The 25,095-nt window shown below is 34.7% G+C and overlaps 1 protein-coding gene across 3 annotated transcripts in view; it reads left to right on the forward strand.

Annotated features, from left to right (window-relative positions):
* LOC123312538 (insulin-like growth factor 2 mRNA-binding protein 3) overlaps positions 1–25,095 on the forward strand; it is a 341,679-nt gene that overhangs the window by 283,906 nt on the left and 32,678 nt on the right. Inside the window, exon 4 of one of the 3 annotated variants that reach the window (XM_044897020.1) lies at positions 24,154–24,284. The exons of 1 other annotated variant lie outside the window; for it this stretch is intronic. The gene's annotated coding sequence lies outside the window, so the exon portion shown is untranslated. Of the gene's footprint in view, positions 1–24,153; positions 24,292–25,095 lie in introns of those variants that run through there. One more of the 3 variants, XR_006537642.1, reaches the window with a different exon arrangement.

A 25,095-nucleotide genomic window follows, 5' to 3' on the forward strand; every position in this document is an offset into this window, starting at 1 on the left:
CACATATTATGAACAAAAAACAATAAAAAATTTTGAATTCAGAAAAATTTAGAAATTTTAGACATTTAGCTTCATTCGTAAAAAGATTAGCCTTCCCTCAGAATTCAAAAAAACAGTTAATGTCATTTTGAAAGCGTATGCAATCACCGAGGTCCCTGATTTTCATAAACATCTTCAAATTAAAACATTAGTGTGTTACATTTTTTTTTTCTAACCTTTATTGAAATTTACAATCTACTTTTCACAAGTAATAAGTAAATATGGTGAAATCAAAATGTCGTGTATCAAACTTTTTGAAACTTCTTATTCACACTTCAATTGAAGTCAATTGGCCATGTTTTCTGTAACCTTCTTCTGTTGAACGGGTTTTCCGCTAGTTGGTCTATGGAGCTGTTTTCATGTCCTTCCAGATTTTGTTGATATTTTTTTGAACGTTTTTTTATCTCATCAATAATGAAGGGAATTTTCAAATCATTATGTATGGTGAAGTTTGAAACGTACCATGGAGCATCTGTTAACGCTCGAAGGATTTTGGATTGGACTCTCTGTATTATGTTCGAGGCCTTGGCACATCCCCAGAATTGAATCCCGTATGTCCATATGGGTTTAATTATGGCTTTGTAAATCAATACTTTATTTTGGAGAGATAGCTTGGATTTTCTGCCTATTAGCCAGTACATTTGTCGAAATTTCATATTAATTTGGGTCTTCTTAGCTTGAATGTGTGGTTTCCAGGTGAGTCGTTGGTCTAAGTGGATAACTAGATATTTAGCTTCTGTTCTAACTGGGATTTGGTTCTCATTTATCTTAACTGGTGGACATATGTTTCGTTTGTTGGTGAATGTGACATGGACTGATTTTGTTTCATTGATGGTAAGGCGCCATTTTCGATACTATTTCTCCAGTTCATTCAGATGTTCTTGGAGCTTTTCGGAAGCTGTAGCTGCGTTTTCGTGGGCTGTGAGTGTTGCTATGTCGTCTGCAAATGAGGCTATCGTAGTGTTGTGATTTTCTGGAATGTCTGATGTATATATCAGATAAAGCAGTGGACCCAGTATGCTTCCCTGTGGTACTCCTGCTTTTATTTCAGTTGGTTCAGATAGAGCATCACCCTGTTTCACAGCAAAATATCGGTTGGTAAGGTATGATTTCATAATTAGATAGTATGGCTGTGGGAGAAGTTTTTTCAATTTGAAGAGTAAGCCATTATGCCAAACCTTGTCAAACGCTTGGGATGAGTCCAGGAATACAGCTTTCTAGGGTTTTCACTCCCAATCTCTGAAACAAAATCAATTAAAAATGAAATCAACGATTTGCTCCTGCGTAAATTCTTGCACTAATTTGTCAGGAGCAAATTAACTAGAAAAAATTGTTGCCTGACAATGAACTCAAAATAAATAACGTTGAAATTATAATTCTTCGTAACGTTTCGGAGTCTATATCAGACTCCTTCATCAGACGGAAAAATCTACTTTTGAAAATCTTCTGAATTGTCGCTTTTTGTCTGACATTAATTGTCAACACACAGAAACAGAGACTGCACAGAAACGTTGATTCATTTAATTTTGAAATTACCGGATGACAGTTCCTTCTTTAGTAAATTGATCCAAATATGATCTATTCCTATCGAACAATTTGCCAAATTATTATCTTGATCTAATAGAATACACGTAGACTCTTTAATTTTTCGTTTAAAATGATCTGGTTCTGTCATTAAAATTTTAGTGTTGTCCCAATCCAAGAGGATTGAAGCCAGAAGGCTCTGTTTCTGAAATGAGTAAAATTTTGCGAGGTTTATTAAAGTTAGAATGCGAAGGTCAAACATTTGAAGTTGTACATTTTGATGCTAAGTCCGAATTAAACATTTGTGCTCTTAAGGTTGATGAAATCGGAAGTTTTTTTAGTGAACCATTCACTGGTTCCATGCAAAGAAAAATTAGAACTAAGTTGAGTCATGTTGTTAGCAGGATAGAAAAAGCAAAACCATCTAGCAAGGATGAAGCTTTATGCGAATTGAGGTCTAAATTACTAACTACCTGTTTATAATTGATTTCTTTATATGAGAACAAATTATCATCTAGTCCTAAGCATACTACTTCAGTACCTCCAGAGGTTGTTTTCGAGGATAATTTATTAAGTCAGCAGGAATTAAATTCAACTCCTAGTCGTAATTTGTCATCCACTTCTAATCCGAATCTGAGTAATGTTGCAGTGCCCAGTAACTTAATGCAAAATTTGAGTTTGACAGATAAAATGGTTTTCAAAAGCTTTGACATAAAGTATGCTGGTAGAAATGATTCTTTAAGTTTTAATGCTTTCTTTGAGAGAGTAAATGATATAATGGAATCAAGGGGTTATTCGAAGGATTTCATGTTTAGAACAGCTTCTGAGTTATTTGAGGGCGATGCTTTGGTATATTATAGAGCAACAAAAAATGTTGCTCATAGTTGGGATGAATTGATTTCCTTGTTCAGGGAGGAATTTTTCAGAGATGGGGACAGTAAAATTTTCGAGCAAATTAAACAACGTACTCAAGGTGAAACCGAAACAATAGCAATTTATGTAGCGTATATGCAAAATTTATTCAATCGATTATCCTTTTCAGTAGACGAAAAAATGAAATTACACTTAATAAGAAATAGAATAAGGCCAGAATATCAAATGGGCTTTGGCTTGGTAAATGATATTGATTCTTTAGAAACGTTAATCAGATTAGGTCGTAAATTAGAAGATACCAAACGCAATATCGATAATTTTGTACCACCAACATCTAACAAAAATGCTATTGAGATCGATTTACAGTATAAACGTGAGACTAAGGGAAAACTAAGTAATTTAGAGTTTAATAAACAAGTTACCTTTTCCGGAAATAGCAAGAGTACCACGCCATCAAATAGTAAACACTGTTGTGATAGAGTAAATATTAGAAACGAAAGTAGATCCGATTCACGTAACAGAAAAAATAGGTCCAATTCACGATCATCTTCTACTTCTAGAAATCCTTCTCTGGATAGGAATCATTGCTCAGAACTTAACTTTGAAAACAATAAGCATCATTCTAGTAGATTCTATACCACAAATAATAATTACCGAAACTTGAATACGAGTAGAGACAGATCCATCAGTAGAGATAGAAATCAAAATGTCAGTTATCATACAGCGTCAAACCAAAGAAGACCTAATTATAATCAGCAAACTGCTAATAATTCAGAAATTATTTGTTTTAAATGCCAAGGGAAAAATCATATAGCTAAACATTGCACGATTAAATCATTAAGGTGTTTCACTTGTGGAAAATTTGGATATACAAAGTTGACATGCCCCATATGTTCTTTAAACCGCTCGAGAAGTCAAGTGTAAACCGAGCTTCGACTTCACAGCATTCATCGGTTGATTTAAATTTTATTGTAAATAATAATGATACTCAAATAAATAACTTAGATTCGATGAGTTTAGATTTTATTTGCACTACTGCAGAAATAGATAACTTTAATAAGAAATTTAAACCTGTCCTGAATTATATTTTGGAAGGTGTTGCTGAAGGAGAATGTCCGTATGTATCAGTCAAAATCTACAATAAGGAGTTCAAAGGGTTATTGGATTCAGGTGCCAATCAGATTTTCATTAATGATAGTTTACAGAAATTAGGAATAACTTTAATAACAGATAATATACCTCCTTGCACTCTGGCAAATAATGGTGAATTAGAATGTATAGGATTTGTAAATGTTCCTATTGCTTTAGAGGACAGGGTTCACATATTCAAGTGTTTTGTATTACCTGCGTTGCGTCATAGTATTGTTCTCGGAACAGTTTTTTGGGTAAAAATGGGCCTAATTCCCGATTTGAGAAAGGGATATTGGAGTTTCGGAGATGATATTTCATGCAGTGATTACACGTTGAATTCTTTACAAACCCAAGGAGATTTAACACCAAACGAACAAGAACAGCTTAATTCTGTAATTGATGATTATTTCGATAAAATGAAAAATATTAAGTTAGGGTGCACCAACGTGATAGAACATGAAATTATAACGGAAAGTCCACCAATCAAATCAAAATACTATCCAGTCAGCCCATATATGCAAAAGAAAATAAACGATGAGGTAGATAAGATGCTTGAATTAGGCGTAATCGAACCATCAAATAGTGGCTGGAGTTCTCCAATTTTAATGGTGCCAAAGAAAGATAATTCATACCGGTTTTGTGTAGATTTCAGAAAACTCAACGCAGTGACGGAAAAATGCGCTTATCCACTACCGCATATCTCGTCTATTCTAGATAGTTTGGGTAACGCCAAGTATTTATCTTCGTTAGACATTAAGAACGCTTATTGGCAAATAAAGTTATCCGAAAATAGTAAACAGTACACTGCATTCACAATTCCTGGACGTGGGTTATATCACTTCAAAAGATTGGCTTTCGGATTAACAAATGCTCCTGGCACTTTTCAAAAATTTGTAAACGAACTTTTCGGACCAAAATACTCTAATTACATATTTCGACACTTGGATGACATTATAATTGTAACACCTGATTTTGAAGAACACTTAAAGGTATTAAAATACGTTCTCGATAAACTAACGGAGGCTAATTTAGTTTTAAACAGAGAAAAATGTGTCTTTTGTAGGCCTGAACTAAAATTTCTCGGATATGTAGTAAATAGAAGCGGATTAGCTGTAGATCCGGATAAAGTTAGCGCAATAGTAAATATGCCTAGTCCAAAAACACCAAAGGAAGCAAAAAGAATAATCGGGATGGTCATGTGGTACAGGAAGTTTGAGTGGTCAGCGGAATGTGAACAGGCTTTTGGCAAAATTAAGGATTCACTTATAAGCGCTCCTATTTTATCGTGTCCAAACTTTGATTATGAATTTATTCTCGAATGCGATGCTAGCGGTTATGGTTTGGGTAGTGTTTTGTCTCAAGTTTATGACGGTAAGCAGCATGTTATCTGTTATCTTTCACGTGGTTTAACTCGATCGGAACGAAATTTTTCGGCAACGGAATTAGAATGTTTGAGCGTGTTGTGGTCTATCGAAAAGTTAAGATGCTATTTGGAGGGTGCTCCAACTTTTACTGTTATTACGGATCACCACAGCCTACTCTGGTTGAATAACTTGAAGGATCCACATGGTAGATTAGGTAGGTGGGTTCTGAAATTGCAAATGTATAATTTCAAAATCCTACATAGACCCGGAAGTAAGCATCAGGTTCCAGATTGTTTGTCTAGAGCAATTCCTGAAAATTGCAGCATTTCGGAGATTTTGTTGAAAAATATTACAGACCCATGGTACCAAAATCTTTTAACACGAGTAAAAAACGATCCTTTGGCTTACCCTAATTTCAGAATTTCCGACGACGGAACATTATTCAAAAATACAGGAAAAATTTTATCCGATACTTCTGCTTGGAAACAATTGGTGCCCAAGGAAAATCGACTAAATATTTTGAGAAAATTTCACGATGATCCTACCTATGGAGGACATTTCGGCATTTATAAAACATATCATAAAATTTTTTCTAAGTACAGTTGGCCAGGAATGAAACATGACATAACGAAATATGTAAATAAATGTAAAACTTGTGCGGCCAATAAACCTGAGCAGAAACTCAAAGCAGGTCAAATGGGTACAAAGCCTGATATCGATAGGTGTTGGCAATATATCGCGATTGACTTAATCGGACCATTTCCAAGAAGAAGCAAAGGATTCCAACATGTGCTAGTAGTATGCGATTTTTTCAGCAAATTTACACTACTCTTTCCTCTAAGACAAGCTACCACAAATTCAATTGTGAGAATTTTAGAAGAGCAAGTTTTTTTGCTATTTGGTGTCCCGGAAATTTTGAAATGCGATAATGGCAGTCAATACAAAAGTAAAGACTTTTCGAAATTGTTGAAAGAATATAATGTTAAGGTATTCTATAATCCGTTATACCATCCAGAGCCAAATTTCTCGGAAAGATCAAACCGTGTAATAAAAACTATGATCGCGAGTTATATCGAAGATAATCATAAAAAATGGGATAAATACTTGCCACAATTAGCATGTGCATATCGTACAGCTCAACACGAAATAATCAGAAACACCCCCTATTCTGTTAACTTTGGATGCGAGATGATAATTGATGGTAACGATTATGAGTTCGAAAGGATGAAGAAGGATATATCTGATACTGTAAAGGTTAGGACAGACGCATCAGAATGTACGAAAAAACTTGCCATGATGAAACAACTTAGACTATATGTTAAAGATAAATTGAAAATAGCTCATGAAAAGTGCAAGCATTCCTACAATTTAAGGCATAGACCGCAAGAGTTTAATGTAAATGATTATGTTTGGGTTAAGAACCACGCCTTGTCTTCTAGTGCAAAGGATTTTTCCGCTAAATTGGGTGATAAATTTTGTGGCCCTTATAGAATATCGAAGAGACTTGGTATTAATACTTATGAACTTGTAGATGGTTCAGGTAGTTCGAAAGGTCATTGGCATATATCTCAGCTCAAGCCTGATAAAACACTTGATGATGGTTAGAAACAGGAGTGAATGTCTCTTCACTTGTATTTTTATTTTTGGTTTTGTACCTTCACCTTTTGAAAAAAATCTTCGATTTTTTTTGTAGGAAGGGGAAGTATGTTACAGTTCGTTTTTTTTATTCACAAAATTCGTTTTTTGGTTTATTTGATCAATTTGTTCACTTCGGAATTGAAATCTCACATTATTGTTATTAGATTAATTCTATTTTCTATTTACGAATTTCAAATTCGGGATATTGTTCTCAGGTCTAAATTCTCATTATCTGATGGTAATTTAAGATTTTAAAGTTTTCATCTAATTGTAATTTAATCATTATAGATTTCATTTTTTAATTTTCACATTGGTAAGTTCGTCAGTGCATGGGTAGATGTCACTGTTGGTCAACCGGTTCGTTTTCTTCAAAATTAATTCTGCGTATTATTGTAGTTTTTGTAGTTTCACTATCAGTTTTTTACTCATTTTTTATAACTTCGGAAATCTGGCTTTCCGATAAATCTAAATTTAAAAGTCGCCATTCTTCTTAGAAAACTTCGTTAATTCAGACATAGTCACAAAATAGTAAATTGCAGCCGAGTTGTTGAAGTCATTTCGTTTGATATTTTAGTTGGCTTATTAATTCAGCTGTAAAGGCATTATTTTGGAATCGATTAAGTTCGGATAGCCTTAAAATTACTTTTGTGGATTCTGGACATACATAATTTGGATATTAGCTTCAACCTCAATTTGATTCGACCAAAATTGAATGGTGACACCGACCAGCCCATTGACGAGCTTCCCAAGGGGAAAAAGCAAGCATATTATATTGGTACAAACCAGGAAGAGCAACCGAGCCCCATACCTTTTGTCATACCAGAAATAGGTCAACCAACAAGATCAAGAAGTGGCATTCGCTCTAAGTTAAGTCCCTCCGTATATTTTTTTTATCGTTGTAACTTAATTTTTTTCATTCTTGTATTTTTTTGCAATCTCAAAATTCTACCATCAAAGTTCATTATTCTTGTTTCTATTTCATAAATTTCACTATCAGTTCCCTTATAACTCTCTTAAACTTCATGGAATTCTGGCTATGATGAGAAGTCTCCCTGCATGATTTTTCTTCAAAGATTGTAACTAATTTTTTGGATATTTAAATAATTGTATAACTTGAGATTGATACATCTAAATTGAATTGTAATAAACCAATAAACGAACCATTTTTTTTTCTTACTTTTGCCACATAGTGACATCGAGGGTAGGTACCCTGACCTGACCGGGTCTGAGCCAGAATTTGAATTTAATCTTTTAGTTCTAAGGAATCTATTGTTGACATACTTATGTTTCTTTAAATTAGGTGAATGAATAAGAACGTGGCAATTATTTCTGTTATATACCTTGCAGCTTCTTCTAATTCTTCCGTTTCTTTGAGTTCAATGTCTAGTCTTATGTTGTCGCTTACTATTTGTTGGAATAGTTTCCAGTTGGTTTTAGATGTTGTGAGTGTACTTTTTTTCTCCCGGAACATTGCAGTTGTACTTAAGGTCATCAAGATTGGTGAGTGATCCGATGGTAGGTCTGCATTTGGTTCAGCCTGGGTCAGTTGGCCAGTATGTTGGTGTTCCGTACGAAACAACTTGAAGATTTCTACTTGTTATCACCTCCTTCAGGTTGCGTCCTTTGGGGTTTATTAGCCGTGATCCCCAGTGGTTATGCTTCGCATTCCAATCTCCTCCAATTATGAATCTTCGCCTGAAGTTTTGGAAAAACTCCGTATATTGGTTTTCGGTTATATTGTGTCGTGGTGGTGAATAAATTGCTGATATATCGAAGCTCCACGTTTCTGTATGTACTGTTATATTTTTAGCTTGTATTTTTTCTGTGACAAAATTTGGCAGTGTATGGTGTTTGATATTGCTCCGAATAAGTATAGCTGACCCACCCTGCGCTCTACCACTTGGATGTTCGGCAGAATATGTAGGTAGTAAAGTGTGGGATCTGGAAATACGTTCTTTCAGTGAAGTGGGTTTCTGATATCAGCATTATGTCTATTTTATATAGGTTCATAAAAGCTTTAAGCTCATTTTTGTGGTTTGGAAGGCCGTTCGCGTTCCATGAAGCTATGCGGATGAAGCTGTTGAATTTTAATGAAGTTTATTCACGAGTGTTGTGAGCAGATTGAGCATAATTTGATTCTGGTTCATCATCTGCGTGATCATGGATTTCAGGTCGGAAAGGAAACTATTCATCATGGTTTCTAAGGAAGAGTTTTGTCTCTGAGAGGGTGGATCTTCATGTTCGTTATTTCGCTGAAGGGCTTGGGCGTAAGACATTCCTTTTGGTTGTTTGTTTGTTGGTTGTTCGTTTGGTTGTTTGTTTGTTGGTTGTTTGTTTGGTTGTTGTTCTGTTTCTTGAATTGTTTCTGGAATGTTCTGTTGTCTGTCATATTGCAGGTGGTTTTTATTGTTGTTTTTTGTTTTTGATATGAGTTTATATGGAAGATGCAATTCGTATTAAAGATAATGAATTAAACACATTCAGAAGGGAAAAAACATCAACACACCTTATAAATGCGAGTTCAAGTGACCATGAGAAACAACAGTTGCGCACGCTGTCAGTGTCATCAGAGTGTACCGCAACTGGGAGTCGTCAGCTTTCATCATCTGATTCGAAAACTGTAAATACGCGTTCTTCAACTCACGCTCAAGCCAGTTCTCAGGTGAAAACTGTTGAACGAAGTGTTCATATAAATGATGGTAATAGTACTGTGTATTCGATAAGTTCACAAAATATAATATCTACATGTGATCCAGCCAATTCAATTACTTTACATGAAAATAATGTTAATCACCCCACCATTGGGGAAGATGATAATGGATGGAAAGTTGCTCAGCGCAAACCAAAGCGCAGACAGAGTAAAGCGTTGGTTGTTGGTAGCTTTGCCGGCTCCTCCCCTGTTGAAGGGGTAGAAAGGTTCAAAACCTTTTATGTTTCCAACCTGAAACCGAATACAACTGAAGATGGTTTACTGGATTTTTTAAAACTAAAATTCACAAATGTCCGCTGTGAAAAGTTGGAATCTCGATATCCTGATCATTATTTCTCATTTAAAGTTCTGATTCCCTGCTCAGAATATGAAAAGGTACTTGATAGTTCTAACTGGCCGTACAGGGCCAATGTACACCATTTTTTCCACCGACGCAAGGTTCAGCAACCCCAGCGATCTTGAAGTCTGCTATAGATGATGCTTCAAAATCTACGATTTTCGGAATAATGCAGCTTAATGTACAGTGCATCTCAAATAAACTGAATCTCTTCGAGTTCCTGACTGGGGATAAACTTCCTGACGTGATCAGTGTATCGGAGCATTGGTGCAAAGTCGATAATGTTGAATCCATGGTGCTGCCGGATTACATTTTAGCTGTTCATTTCTGCCGCTCATCGAGGGAACATGGTGGTACTATGCTTTATACTAAAAAAGGCCTCCAGGTAAAAAGGTTGCAACTTCAGGACTATTCTGTAGAAATGCATGTAAAAATCTGCGGCATTATAGTTACGATTGGTTGTAAGAAGCTCGGTATATTAAGTGTGTATAGACCTTGCTCAGGAGAAATTGATATATTTTTCGAAAAGATGTTCTGTGCTCTCGAATATTGTACCTTAAATGTTGATTTCATATTTTTGTGTGGTGATCTCAATATTGATTCACTTAAAACTAATTGCTACAGTACAAAACTTCTCGATGAACTACTAGATTGCTTTGGCCTCACTAGAACGTCCAGAACTCCAACAAGAATTTTCACTAATGTAAATGGGGTCACTTCAACTTCTAAGGTTGACTACATTATCTGTAGTTCAAATCTCGATAACCATAATTATATTGTATTTGAACCCCATATTAGTGATCATAAGGCCATGTTCCTTAAAATATGTATGAACCTTGTACCTGTAAGAAAAGCTCCAGTCTCCATTAGAAATGTTAATAGTAACAATCTTAATAAATTATACGCCTGCTTATCAGAGAGTAATTTTAAAGACCTCTACTTGGAGAAGGATGTTGACCTATGTTTCCAAGCATTCAACAATGAAATTTTGTATTACCTGGATTTATGTTGTCCTGTCAAAAGAGTTAATTCCACTGCTGTTCGCAAAAATTGGTTCACGTATGAGATAGAACAAAGTAAAAAGAATCTCAATAACTATACTGGATTCATTCTGATGTGCGTTCACCGTCCACACCAATAAATTATAAAAATGCAAAATTCCATCATAGCGCATTGATAAAATCAACTAGATTGAGATATTTCGGTTCAGTTATTGAGAAATCAGATAATAAAAGCAAAGCACTCTGGAATATAGTAAATTCATTCACAAGTGGGAAAAAACGATCATATGACCCCGTAGTTATTTGTGTGAATGGGGAGAAATATGACACTCCTTCTGAGCTGGCCAATCAGATCGGATAAAAGAAGAAAGTATTTTCAATTATCGGCGCAGTAGTGCAAGAAGCAGACAAGTGATCGCCATAACTATTTTTTAACTTTATGTTTGCCATCCTGGTGAAATGAATGGCAAACATAAAGTTAAAAAATAGTTATGGCGATCACTTGTCTGCTTCTTGCACTACTGCGCCGATAATTGGAAATACTTTCTTCTTTTATCCGGTAACTAAAGTTGATGTCTTGGACTCTATCAAGAGCTTAAAAAACAAGCATTGTATTGGGACAAATTCAATCTCAACCAGGGTTGTTAAATCTATTGCTGAGGTAATGAGCGATTATTTTGCTCATATCATAAAGTTTTCAATTTCTTCTGATAAATTTCCAAATGCTCTTAAGGAATCCACAGTTATACCGATTCATAAAGGCGGCAGCCTGGAGGAAATCACCAACTACCGTCCCATTTCCATCTTAAGCGTCTTATCTAAAGTTTTCGAGAAAATTTTTTTCACTAGAATGACGAAATATCTTGATAAGTTCAAAATACTGAGTCCAGCCCAGCACGGCTTCAGAAGTGGTCGGTCAACCCAGACTGCTGCTCTTGACTTCATGGAATGTGTGCACGAATGTATGGATAGAAACCTACTTGTTGCTGGTTTATTTTTTGATTTTTCTTGTGCCTTTGACACGCTTTCTTTTGAATTTATTCTAACTAAATGTTACAACCTGGGTTTCAGGGGAATATTTCTTGATTGGCTGCTTAGTTATCTAAATCAAAGGCATAAGCGCGTGAAAGTGGGTTCAACGTATTCGGAAATGTTTGATGTGGATTGTGGGGTTCCTCAGGGCTCCGTTCTGGGACCACTCTTGTTTTTATTGTTCATAAATGACTTACCTCTTCACATTGCTCTTTTTTTGTTGGTTCTCTTTGCAGACGACACTTCGGTTGTGGTTTCAGCACGGAGTAGGGAGGAGCTTCGCTATGCGTGTGAATCTATTATAGGGCAGTTCACTTGTTGGTGCCGGGCTAACAGAGTTGTTGTAAATGTGAACAAGACAGTTTGCATGTGTTTTGGTTCAAGGGGCATTCCTGATGATACGTTAGAGTTACGTTATTCCAATTTCGTGAATACTTCTTCTGACCAGTGTAAATTCTTGGGTATATACATGGATAAAAGAATGAGCTGGTCCACGCATGTTGATATGCTCTGCAGAAAGCTGAACTCTTCATTCTTTGCCATAAATAGAGTAAAGGATTCCCTGCCCCTCAGTTCACTAATTCAAGTCTATTTTATAGCCTTGCCTATAGTCAAATTTCCTATAAGATCCTAGTCTGGGGTAACTGTGTAGATTTCAACAGATCTTTTGTTGCCCAGAAACGAATTATACGTCGAATTTTCAATCTCAGTACTCGTACATCATGTCGACCTCACTCATTGCTCACGGTTTGTTGTCATTGCCATGCATTCATATATTAAAATGTTTGGTTTATGCCAAGGAAAATATTGATAAATGGTCCAAATTATCCGATAACCATAAATATCAGACAAGAAATCAGGACATCCTGCTTGTGCCGAAGCATAGGACACGAAGGTTTGAGAACTCTCCGTCCTATCAGTGTATTAAAATCACGATACAATGAAAAGAAGAGATATGATACGTACGTTCCAAATTCGTCCGATCCGCGCATGACGTCATCTTGTGAGATGTTTATGGCGCGCTTCAATATTAGCAAGTAGAAATTTGAAATATTGGTTGTTTAGAAGGTTTCAAAGTTACTACTTGTTTGTGATGCAAAATTATGGAACTCAAATTAAGCAAATACAGGGTGTCCGCTTATATTTTTCACCTCTCCTAAAACCCAGATGCCACAAAAAATAAGACGCTCCTCAACGTGAAAAAGAATGATTTCTCCTCTTGCATAATAAAGTATTGACCATTGGCATAGCTTGAGGGGGGCTTAGAAGCTTCAACCTCCCTCTTATGACACTATAAAATATGTCTGAAAATTCGTATACAGGGCATTATTTTAAAACAACAAAATTATGTAAATATGCTCCGAAAACTACAAAAGCCTCCTCCCAAATAAAAAACCTGTCATATATTTTAATTAATTCAGAAAGTTTGATATATCACCCGTTCAAGTTCAATTTTAGTTCTCTAGAAAACTATAAATGTCAAATACAACTTCTAGTAGATCAGTAGGTGCAGAGTTCAAAATATAATCGCATGACTACCTACTGTGTTCTCCTATGAACAATAAAAATTTATGAAGGCAGTATTTATCTAGATCTAAGTTTTAGTTAAGGTCTAGTAACTAAGGCGACAATAATCGTAACAAAGCTGAAAACAATTGTTACCTAAAAACTAGACTTAGACTTGGACCAACCCTCTGATAAATCTTACTGATAATATCATTGGAAATAAAACGATGTAAGAACTTAGTACATATATTTATTTTATTATTTTTTTATATTTTCGTTTTCTAGAAATAGCAACATCTTGTAAATCATGATTCAACTGCCTCATTCTAAAAAACATTCGAGAACGAAAAAACAGCAATTTGGTCTTTTCTTCGCACGACACATGAGAACTCATTGCAACTAATTTCTTCAAATAATTCTTGGAGATCAATAAACTGTCCTTATTTACAGATCTGAATATTTTCTCAAGTTCTTCCAACTGGATCATAAATTCTGGAGATAAGCCTCCTTCACTCAAATGTGAAACCCAGGTGTAGCTCGATGTAGAAGTTGTAGAGGTAGAGGTATCAAGATGATTCATTTTATGGCAAATATACCCAGCCAGGTTTTCCAATCCGTCATACTGAACATCACTCAGTTCTATATCAACTGAGTTAAGTGCTATTGAGTCAGTAGACTCCTCGGGTTCTTTGTTTTCGTCAACTGAGGAAAAATATTGTCCACATAAATTAACTTCCTCAATAGGTAAATCAGGAGTGTCATCCTCCTCAATGTTTCCAAAACTTGAAAGGGAGCCCTCATTTCTACCGAGAATGTAGGACCTCAACCTGTATTTAAACTCAAGGGCATCTGGATGATCATGAAGCCCTCCCTTAGCCCGTATAACTCCAAAAAAGTTTTCCAAAACGTCTTGGTTTAGCCTGTATGTTAGAAGGTATTTTGTGGAAAATCTTGCCTTCAGATGCTCAAATAACAATCTCAAAGAGTTATTTGTCATAATTACACCTGAAACAAAGAAAACTTGAAAATTTGATACAGAAGGCTATAAAGGTATCAAAAACTTTATTACTGATATAATACTGTACCTTTCTGAAATGGAAGTAAAGTACTTTTGCCCTTCACTCTCATGTTCTCCATAGTATCGTTCATTTTAGTGAGTATACTGTCTTGAGTTATTAATGCAAGTCCATAAGCTTTGGTTCTATCTCTACTGTCACTTTTAGGAACTCGTACATTCAATATATCGAACCAATCATTCACCTTAAAAGACATATGAATAGCTAACTATTATTGAAGATGGAATTGAACAAACAATAACATACTAATTTGAAGAAATCTGCACATTCTACCCAGTTTGGTTGTTTCAATGACCCCATTGTTCCACATCGAGAAATGGCCAATGATATAGTATGTGAAAATAACTTTGTGGCATGTTTTACTTTTTGACGGGCAGCTCCTTGTAGATTTAAGGACTCTTTTGAAATTTTGTGTGTTATTCTCAAGTCAGAAGTGCTTGTGACTTCCAAGAGTTCTTCAATTGTGGTTTTATTTATTTCTTTCTCATTTACTATAAACCCATGGTCAACAAAGTGATTCCTTATCAACTTCATCAGATGGGGAACATCAGCAAATACAAAAACTGGTTCACCATTACAAGGATTTGTGAAGCTAGTGTTATTATGGTTCACATTCAGTTCACTATGAAGAGATCTATTTCCACCTCCCAGATCACTCACCATAGCCACAACTTGAAAACCTGCAAGAAATTATTTTCAATAAATTGTTTCATAAGAAATTGAAATACCGAAAAAAGCATATTCATTTTCTAGAATTAATTAATTACCTGAGGATTCCACAAAGGTGATTATCTCAAATAATTTCTCCTTAGTAAGCTTGAAATCATAATCATAAAATATAGGCTGCTTCCAACTTTTGAAAAGTCCCCTTAACATTACTACTTGTGCATAGCTATATGGCTTCAAAGTTTCATCCTTGACTGTGTCATATAGGTAACATTTTCTAATTTTTATTTCATCAAATGATATAACACACACTTTATCCAGAGTACTCATATCTGATAGCTTCATAATATTAAAAACACTTTTTAATATTCCAGGAGAAATTTGAATTTTTTTGAGCCAGGATCGAAGAGTGGATACTGCAGGGAAAGGATACCCTTTCTTCAAGAGCAACCTGTATGATCTGGGACCAGCAGAATATATTACGATAGCTTTTGAAATGTCTTCGACAGACCATCTTACGCGAGCCTTTGATCCCTCAAGTTTTTTTAGTTGTTCACTGCTAAATAGCTTTCCTATAATATCTTGTCTATGTTCCAAAATTTTCAATTTTTCTTGAAGGCTAGCTATTATTCTATCACGATCATCTACTTGTGTGTCAGTATTGACTCTGAAAAATGGTATTAAGAAAGGAAATTAAAACCAAACCAAGAATACTAAAACATCAAACTACAGCTTATGATGAAAGTATTAAATATGTACCCTATTTCTCGAGTAGATACATCTACTCGAGCATCTACCAAATCCACTTCCTCATTAATCGCATGATATTCACTTATACTAAAGTTAATTCTATCACCATCCGAGACATTGACTCTACAAATACAAAATACCTATTATTATTTATTACATGATGCATGCAAGGGACAACTGAGCAAGGGTTTGTTAATTATATAGACATGCTAGGAGCCGGTTTCTCAATTGAGAATAATACTGCTCGCTAAAAATAGGCTATTGATTTTGCCAACAGCTTCAAATTAACGATGAGTGTGAAAACCAAACCAAAACAGATTAGTATACAAACAAATAACCCAATACTTATGTGTACTGCTAAATATTATATTCCAAATGAAAAATACCTACAAAATGATGTATATATCTAATGATAGGACATAATGTACAACCCCCAAAATAACTTACTCTTCCAAAACAGTTTTTATCAACTCCTTTCTTTTCCTTTCTTGTGCCCTATTCTTACTGCGTTCTTCCCTGCGAGATGGACTCTTTTCTTGAAGTAGCGGTAAGTTTTTAGATGGTATAGCTTCCTTTTTTAGGGGTCTGTATTTTTTTGGTTTGTATCCGAGCAACTCGTGTTTCAGGTTTCGCTCATAATCCTCATCACAAAAATGTTTGGAGCAAATCCGAGCAGTTTTCACGTTGAATTTGTCATTTCTTTTGCAAATATGTTTCCATTTAGCTTCCAATTCTTTATCTTTTGGGAAGCTGAAGAACTTCGTATCAGGCGAAAATCCTTTCGTCTGATTGTCGACACCACATCCATAGACAGCACACCTCATTTTATTAAATTTAATCACTGAAAATGCCTTGGAAAATGAAAAAACTATCAAAACATTCGCAAACAACGTTTAACAGGCGCCGAACCGAACTCACAAGGTGACGTCACTTGTTGGAATTAGACACGCCCACTGGTGCGCGGTATCATATCTTCTTTTCATTGTATCGTGCATTAAAATGTATAACTGTTTACCAAAAACTATAAAGTCCCTTAATTATGTACATTTCAAAAAGAAAATGAAAAATATATTGTTAAGTAAATGTTATTATTCTGTAAATTAATTTTATCAAGATTGCCCCCAAATTGTTAATGAGGGCTGAATTGTTATGTATAATGACTTCTCTCATACACCGTGGTGTCTTAAGGGATTAATAAACTATTATTATTATTATTATTATCATCATCATTATTATATCCTTTGTAGTTGGACGGATGATTAGCCCCACATAATGCACATCTTGCCGGAGTCGATTCTGGTTTCTGGCAAGTTTTAGAATCATGCTGATTACCACATTTCACGCACATGTATTGTCTATTGCAATAAGTTTTGGAGTGTCCATATTCTTGGCATCTAGTGCATTGTATAATTTCTTTTTTTCTGGTTGTTCGATGCTTATTTTCTGATTTAAGATGAACTCTTTATTTTTTTCGTTTGGTTCCAAGTCCACATAAAAAAGCGGAAGTGGATTTTTCATTCGATTTCTTATAATACTGATGTTCCTGACTTTATGTCTGTGTTTTTCTATGTCTGCTTTTATGTCAGTTGTTGGAATACTGGGATGAAGGTGTCTGACAACTATCCTGTAGGCTCTGTCTTGTTTAATTTGGTAGGTATAAAAAATGATATTTATTTCTCTCAGGAATTTTAAAATGGAGAATTAACATTGTTGAAACTTTGAAGTAACTCTATATAAATTACTGCATTTTTGAAATGCAGAATTATCAATACAGAAACTGTGCAGTCACTGCATATCAAAAACTGCATTTTAAAATGTATAATTTTCAATACAGAAACTGTACAGTAACTAAATATCAAATACTGCATTTTTGAATGCAGAATTATAAATACAGAAACTGTGCAGTCCCTGTATATCAAAAACTGCATTTTCGAAATGCAGAATTATCGATACAGAAACTATACAGTCACTGTATTTCAAATAATGCATTTTTGAAATGCAGAATTATAAATACAGAAAGTGTACAGTACTATATATCAAATACTGCATTTTTATATGCAGAAGTATTAATACAGAATCTGTGCACTCACTGTATGTCAAAAACGGCATCTTTAAAATGAAGTTTTATCGATACCAAAAATATACAGTAAGTCTTTATCGAATACTGCATTTTTTATGCAGAAATATCATTACAGAAACTGTGCAGTCACTGTATGTCAAAACTGCATTTTTATAATGCAGAATTATCAATACAGAAACTATACAGTACCTAACTGTATGTCGTATATTGCACTTTTGACATGCAGAATAGTAAAAACAAAAACTGTGTATTGTATATCGAAAACTGCATTTTTTAAATGCAGTTTCATCAATACAGAGAATGTACAGTAACTGTATATAAAATACTGCATTTTTAAAATGCAGAATTATCAATACAGAAACTGTGCAGTTACTGTAGGGGAGACTAGGGAGCATTGATACATGGGGAGGCTTGATACAGGCTTATATCTGCGGTATGTAGCCGTTTTCAAAAGTATTACACTAGTGAACACTATTCTTTGGCAGAGGGCATTGCGTGACGTTAATATGTAAGGCTAACAGTAGTTTGTTTGTGAAATATTCAACAAAGAGTGTTTCGAGGTGAGAAATTGTAAGTTTTTACTCAAGTTACCTAAGTGTTTTATGATCATGCATTAATTCTTCGGCATAAACAAACATTTCACTGGGAAATATGCATAAAACTACTCAATTTACAGTTTTATTCGGTTTTCAAAATATAGGAGTATGAGATGAAAACATAATTCACTTTAAAAATTGCTTTCAGGGAGGTTTGAGACATTTCTCGTGGGGAGGCTTGATACATGTATCATCTCCACAAAATATTCCGTAGCTAGTTGGATAGGCCTATATGAAGGGGTTTTCACCATCCAACATATCAAGGGGATTTTTAACAACTGGAATTTATCCGTACAAACCCCATGTATTTAACGAGGCCGACTTTTCTTGTGCGGAAGTGACTAACCGACCATTTCCTGATTTTTCTACACCTATGGGTCCAAAGCAAGCCAGTATCATTGCTGACCTACCTACTGAGCTAAATAATCCTAGTACATCCAGCAGCATACATAGCCGAGGCAGAACAAGAACCAAGAAAATCAAACAAAAGAGGTATACGAAAGAAAGAGTATGTAGACCGGGGTATTTCGGACAATGAGGATGACACGGTTGAAGAATATGACTGAGAGGGCGAAGATGTAGCCTATATATATTGGAATGGTTCATTTCCATCCTCTAGATCAAACGAATTCTAGATCAGGTGTCAGGTGTGCTCGCAATGGCACGACGAAGAATTTGCCGGTGTTAGAAAAGGCACAAAAATGTTTATATGTGACATTTGCAAGTGATGCCAATGGAACTTATATTTTCAATTTGTGTCTCATACCTCCCAGTACATCGTATCAATCCTCCCATATGTGGAGAGGCTTGAGACAGTTTGCATGTTTTTGTGTTCAACATTCTGTACAGAATAAGATGTTTATGTTATGAGACTTCTATATTTATTTTGTTGAACGATTAATTGAAGAATTATATAATATAAGAAAAGTTCTGTTTCTTCATATAATTTAGTTTCCAAAATAAAAATTCCAAAAAACGTATCAACCCTCCCCAGTCTCCCCTACATCAAAAACTGCATTTTGAAAATGCAAAATTATCAATACAGAAACTGTTCAGTCACTGTACATCAAAAAATGCATTTTGAAAATGCAGAATTATCATTACAGAAACTGTGCAGTCACTATACATCAAAAACTGCATTTTGAAAATGCAGAATTATCAATACAGAAACTGTGCAGTTACGGTACATCATGAAATGCATTTTGAAAATGCAGAATTATCAGTACAGAAACTGTGCAGTTGCTGTACATCAAAAACTGCATTCTGAAAATGCAGAATTATCAATACAGAAACTGTGCAGTTTCAGTACAGCAATCTCTGTGCTGCATTCTGGTGGCACTTGTAGTGCACTATTTGTGCAGTTGCTGTTTGTTGGGCTAGAATATATGAATGTGAGTTTTTATTTATTTTCCTCTCGCTTTAAGCATCTCGTACCTCTCTCGTACATGTTTCTCCACCATATTTCAATAGTCCCTTCTGCACGTTATGAATCCATCATCATGTAAAAATGCACCTTGCACTCTATTACCACAACAAAAAACAGTGTAAAGTCAGTCTTTTCACTTCTTTACACACTTCACTAATTGTGCACACACAATTCACTATAACTCTATACTCTCTATCCGAATCTGATCTAAAACAATATGGCCAACGCCCAACGACTAACGTTAAACGTTCCAACTTCCAACAAAGGACAGACCTTTCGGGCATAATCAGCAATAACGTACTCAACCGATCGTACCTACCTACACTGGACGCATTGCAGCATTACAGAAACTGTGCAGTTACTGTATATCAAAAACTGCATTTCAAAATGCAGTATCAATACTGCATTTTTGAAATGCAGAATTATCAATACAGAAACTGTGCAGTCACTGCATATCAAAAACTGCATTTTAAAATGTAGAATTTTCAATACAGAAACTGTACACTAACTAAATATCAAATACTGCACTTTTGAATGCAGAATTATAAATACAGAAACTGTGCAGTCACTGTATATCGAAAACTGCATTTTATTAAATGCAGTTTCATCAATACAGAGAATGTACAGTAACTGTATATAAAATACTACATTTTTAAAATGCAGAATTATCAATACAGAAACTGTGCAGTTACTGTACATCCAAAACTGCATTCAGAAAATGCAGAATTATCAATACAGAAACTGTGCAGTTACTGTATATCAAAAACTGCATTTTGAAAATGCAGAATTATCAATACAGAAACTGTGCAGTTACTGTACATCAAAAACTGCGTTTTGAAAATGCAGAATTATCAATACAGATACTGTGCAGTCACTGTATATCAAAAACTGCATTTTGAAAATGCATAATAATCAATACAGAAATTGTGCAGTTACTGTACATCAAAAACTGCATTTTGAAATTGCAGAATAATCAATACAGAAACTGTGCACTTTCAGTGCACCAATCTCTGTGCTGCATTCTGATGGCACTTGTAGTGCAGTATTTGTACAGTTGCTGATGTATATTGTGTTTGTTGGGAGTCTACTCTGCCAATTGGCTCAACATAGACAGAAGAAGATCTCTTCATGCTTCTATACTATTTATGGAAATACTAATTAACCGAACTCCTCCATACCTCTACAACAAAATATCCTTCCGCTCTGATGTCCATAATTTGAATATTCGATTCAAAGGAACCCTTACTCCGCCTGTATTTACATCCGAGCTATTCCGACGTTCATTTCCATATTACGTTACGCTTTGTACAAATAATTTATCTGTCGAGATCAGGGTGGTTAGGAACGTAAAACTTTTAAGAGCTATGATATTCAGCAAACTTATGAATGAGCAAGTGGCAACTCTGCGTGTGTGATATACAAGTGAAAATATTTGTCTTTTTTTATTCATTCTCTGATATAGAGCATAACTTCCTATAACTATTGTTATAGGAATAATGTTAACTTATTTTTTTCTATTATGTTCCACCACTTCAAAAAAAATGAAAAATTTCTTGAGGTTAGATAACTACGAAAGACATTTTCTGACAAAGTTTCGTGGTGGACACTTTTAAGTAACATAAAAAAAATATATATTATTATTTTATATCTGCTCTCAAAAATAAGATTTTCAACTGAGAGTCATAATGAAATGTCTTCCTCATCACTCTTACTACTGAAATCGATAAAAAAAATCACCATCAACCAATTTTGAATTTTAGTCGAAAAAAATTATTTTATTGAAAAAACAGTTTATTTCGAAAAATTCGGGAAACTTTGGAGATAAACAGCTGAAAATCGGGGTGAATTATTTTTGTTTGATGTCAAATCGATCCCCTGTGTTTAAATCGAAAAAGTCGCGGGGGCAGATTTTCCATATAAACCCGGCTATACCCTTTGGGCGATTTCAACATTGGTCATTATCTTTGTTTCTGATTGTTCTAGGATTTTGAAATGAAAACCAGGCACTTTTTTGATAACTATCCAGTGGCGTACTATGATTTTTTCCAACAGGTTTATTTGCTGAGCTATAACATAAAGATATGTTTTTTCTTATGAAAACAGTAGTTTGAAATGACTTATAAAGAATCGCCATTTTTTGCTGTTTCAGAAATATATGATACATCGCCCTCAGTCGTTTTAAACTACTGTTTTTATAAGAAAAAACATAACTTTATGTTATAGCTCAACAAATGAACCTGTAGGAAAAAATCATAGTACGCCACTAGATAGCTATCAAAAAAGAGCATACATTAATTGTCTCCAAGATGCCAAATCATATCGACCAATCAGAGTGCAGCGCATCTCCCGCCAAAACTTTATCTTTTCTCTGGCCAACTTTTCCCGCGACCGCGTTGTTCTCGAACGAAGAACGAACTTCTTCATGTAATGGTAATGTTACCAAAGATCCTCTTTATGATACTGTGTTACCTTCGAATGTATTACAATTTTAAAATGTCGCATTTCAGGTTGTTATTTCATTAAATTACGAAAACAGCGATTATTATTGCTTATATACAGATTGTAAAAGAAGGTAATTAATGAGTCATTGCTTGTTGACTATATTAAAATATTTGAACGAGTTTCTGCTATTTGCCTTTCAGCCGGTGGTAATCTCTATATTAGTTTATCAGCTCTAGAAAGCAATTTTTATTGCTACGTTTTAATGATCAATATGGATATGCGTAACTGCGAGCAGTTGACCGTTGTTGATTCGTTTTGATTTCAATTTCGCTAAATGGACGTCAAGTCAAGAATGTTTGTTAGGTTGGGGTGATTGAAGGCTACCATTCCTCCCGATTTCAAAAGCTGTAAACCTCCCTACTTTTCTGAAATCTCCTAATTAATCCCGAATTCCCATATTTGCATTGAAATCAATTTATACTTTCAGGTACGATTTTACCGACACTAATAGATATAACTGGGGCGATGGATTTGAAAACGAATCCGAAATTGGACGAGTTTGCAATTGATGTAGAAATTGAGCAACTGTTCAATTTGTCGAGTAATGGTTTGAATTTATCGTTCATCAATGCCTCTGTATATTGAAGGTTGCGAATCAAATTTCAGTTGTATTAACTAAAAGCAAAATGGGTGTCCCCTATAAATCTATAATGATTCGAGGTAGAGTTCATTTACAAATAAATCATGAAATGCTTTGAAAGAGTCACCAAGTAATTAGAAAGAAATAGGAGGAGAAGTACTCCTATGAATGTTTTGAAGCTTGATTGAGAATAATTGTGTGACTTTTGAAAAAAATAAAGACAAGGGTAAAATCAATTCAAGTTTATTTCTGCAAAAAAAGTACAAAGGATGTATTCTCAAAAAATAGACACTTATTAGTATAATTATAATATAATTGTTAGAAAGTTACGGATCCTATAGCATTTTTACATAATCAAAACTATCAAAGCATACAGCAACTACTGATAAAGAAATTTATTGAGCTTAAATTGGAAATTCTATTGCATCTCCCTCCACACCTAAACAGCATATAAAAAAAATACAGAAATAGGATAACAGACATTCTATTTGGACAAAATAAAAGAAAAATATCAATTATATCTGTGTTTTTTTCCCAACATATATAGTCATACAAGAAGTAGCAACTTGTCAGTTCGAAAAAAAATAAGACTCAACATATTCTAAATGTAACTAGTGATAAGACCCTTTGTTAGTGGAAAAATTTAATATTGCCCCATCACCTCCCACCACCGAGAACATATAAAAAAACTACAAGACTTAAAATATTATACATTACATAAATTCAAAAGAAATAAGCGAAAAGTAATAATAAATTTTCCTAAAGCAAAACAGCAGTGCATCACCACTTTCCTGAAAAACTATGCAATGTTAAACATATATTATTTGAAACATGATCAAACCATATTTACATTTTCAATATGTTCAGAGATTCTACTTTTTAGTGGGGTAATAAAATTGTTTTTCAATTTTCCTTTTTTTCCCTCTCTGATCTTTATTCTTTTGTAGTGTGTCATATTGCTTGTTGATATTTTCCACAATATTATCAAAATCTTCATCATCTAATGATTCTTCTTGCTATAGATGGTTTCAATTTTGTACGTACTGACAGAGGAAGTCGAGGGGGAGGAGTCGGCATCTACATTAAAAATACCTTAAGTTTTAAGATTTTAAAATTTGATATTGAGAGTGAGCAGTTGGGGTTGATTTTCAAGATCGGGAGTTCGAGAGTGGCCATCTTCTTTTGATTATAAACTTTTCATTAACGAATTTGAGTCAGTTATTTCAGAGATGGTAACATGTGCTGATTATGTACTCTGCCTAGGTGATTTCAACATGGATTTTTTTGATAAAAATAGTATTGAGATTAAGTATCTGATTCAGGTCTTGGATGGTGTTGGCCTCCATCAAGTGGTAACTGAGGCTACTAGAACTACTCGGACCTCTTCAACGTTAATTGACTACATAATAACTTCTGCACCCGATCTGGTTGTGAAAACTTCTGTCCTGCCAGTCCCTCAGGTTAGCGATCATGATCTCGTACACTGTATTTTCAATTTGGCCTTCCAGAAGCCAGGGCCAATTTTCAAGACATCGAGAGATTTTAAGAATATTAACTACGATCAATTTAAATGTGATCTCATGTCTATTCCCTGGAACAATGTTTACGACATAGAAACGGTTGATGGAAAAGTTGATTTTCTCACCTCTAATATAATAACTTTATTAGATCTACATGCTCCATTCAAAACATTCAAAATTTCTAAAAATTATTCACCTTGGCTAACCGATACTTTGCGAGATATGATCAAGACCAGAAACCAGTTACTATCTAAATTTAAGAGATCGGGAGAGATTTCCGACTGGAATATGTACAAACAGCTAAGAAATATTATCACTGCGGCTGTCAAAAAAGAAAAAAAGGCTTATTATAACAAGTACATTAATTACAGCGGAAATCCCAAAACTACTTGGACACATCTGAAGAAAATGGGTATTGTTCAGCAAAAAAATAAAGTGCTCAGCGCTTCTCTTGCCAATGTTGACCGTATTAATGAACATTTCATTAACTCTGTTCCTGACCTGTCCCCCGATGACGATCTATTGTCTTTTTATGCTGACCGAGATAACTGTTCTGCTTCTTGCTTATTCAGATTCCGTACTGTTGATGAGATTGAAGTTTTGGAATCCATCAAATCAATTAAGAGTAAAGCTGTTGGTTATGATGGCATAAATATACTTACCCTCCACTTATGTGTACCTCATATACTTCCACATATCACTCATATTCTGAATTATTGTCTAAAAAAATCCGTCTTTCCCAGC

Source organism: Coccinella septempunctata, chromosome 4 (assembly GCF_907165205.1).
Source record: "Coccinella septempunctata chromosome 4, icCocSept1.1, whole genome shotgun sequence".
NCBI lineage: Eukaryota > Metazoa > Arthropoda > Insecta > Coleoptera > Coccinellidae > Coccinella > Coccinella septempunctata.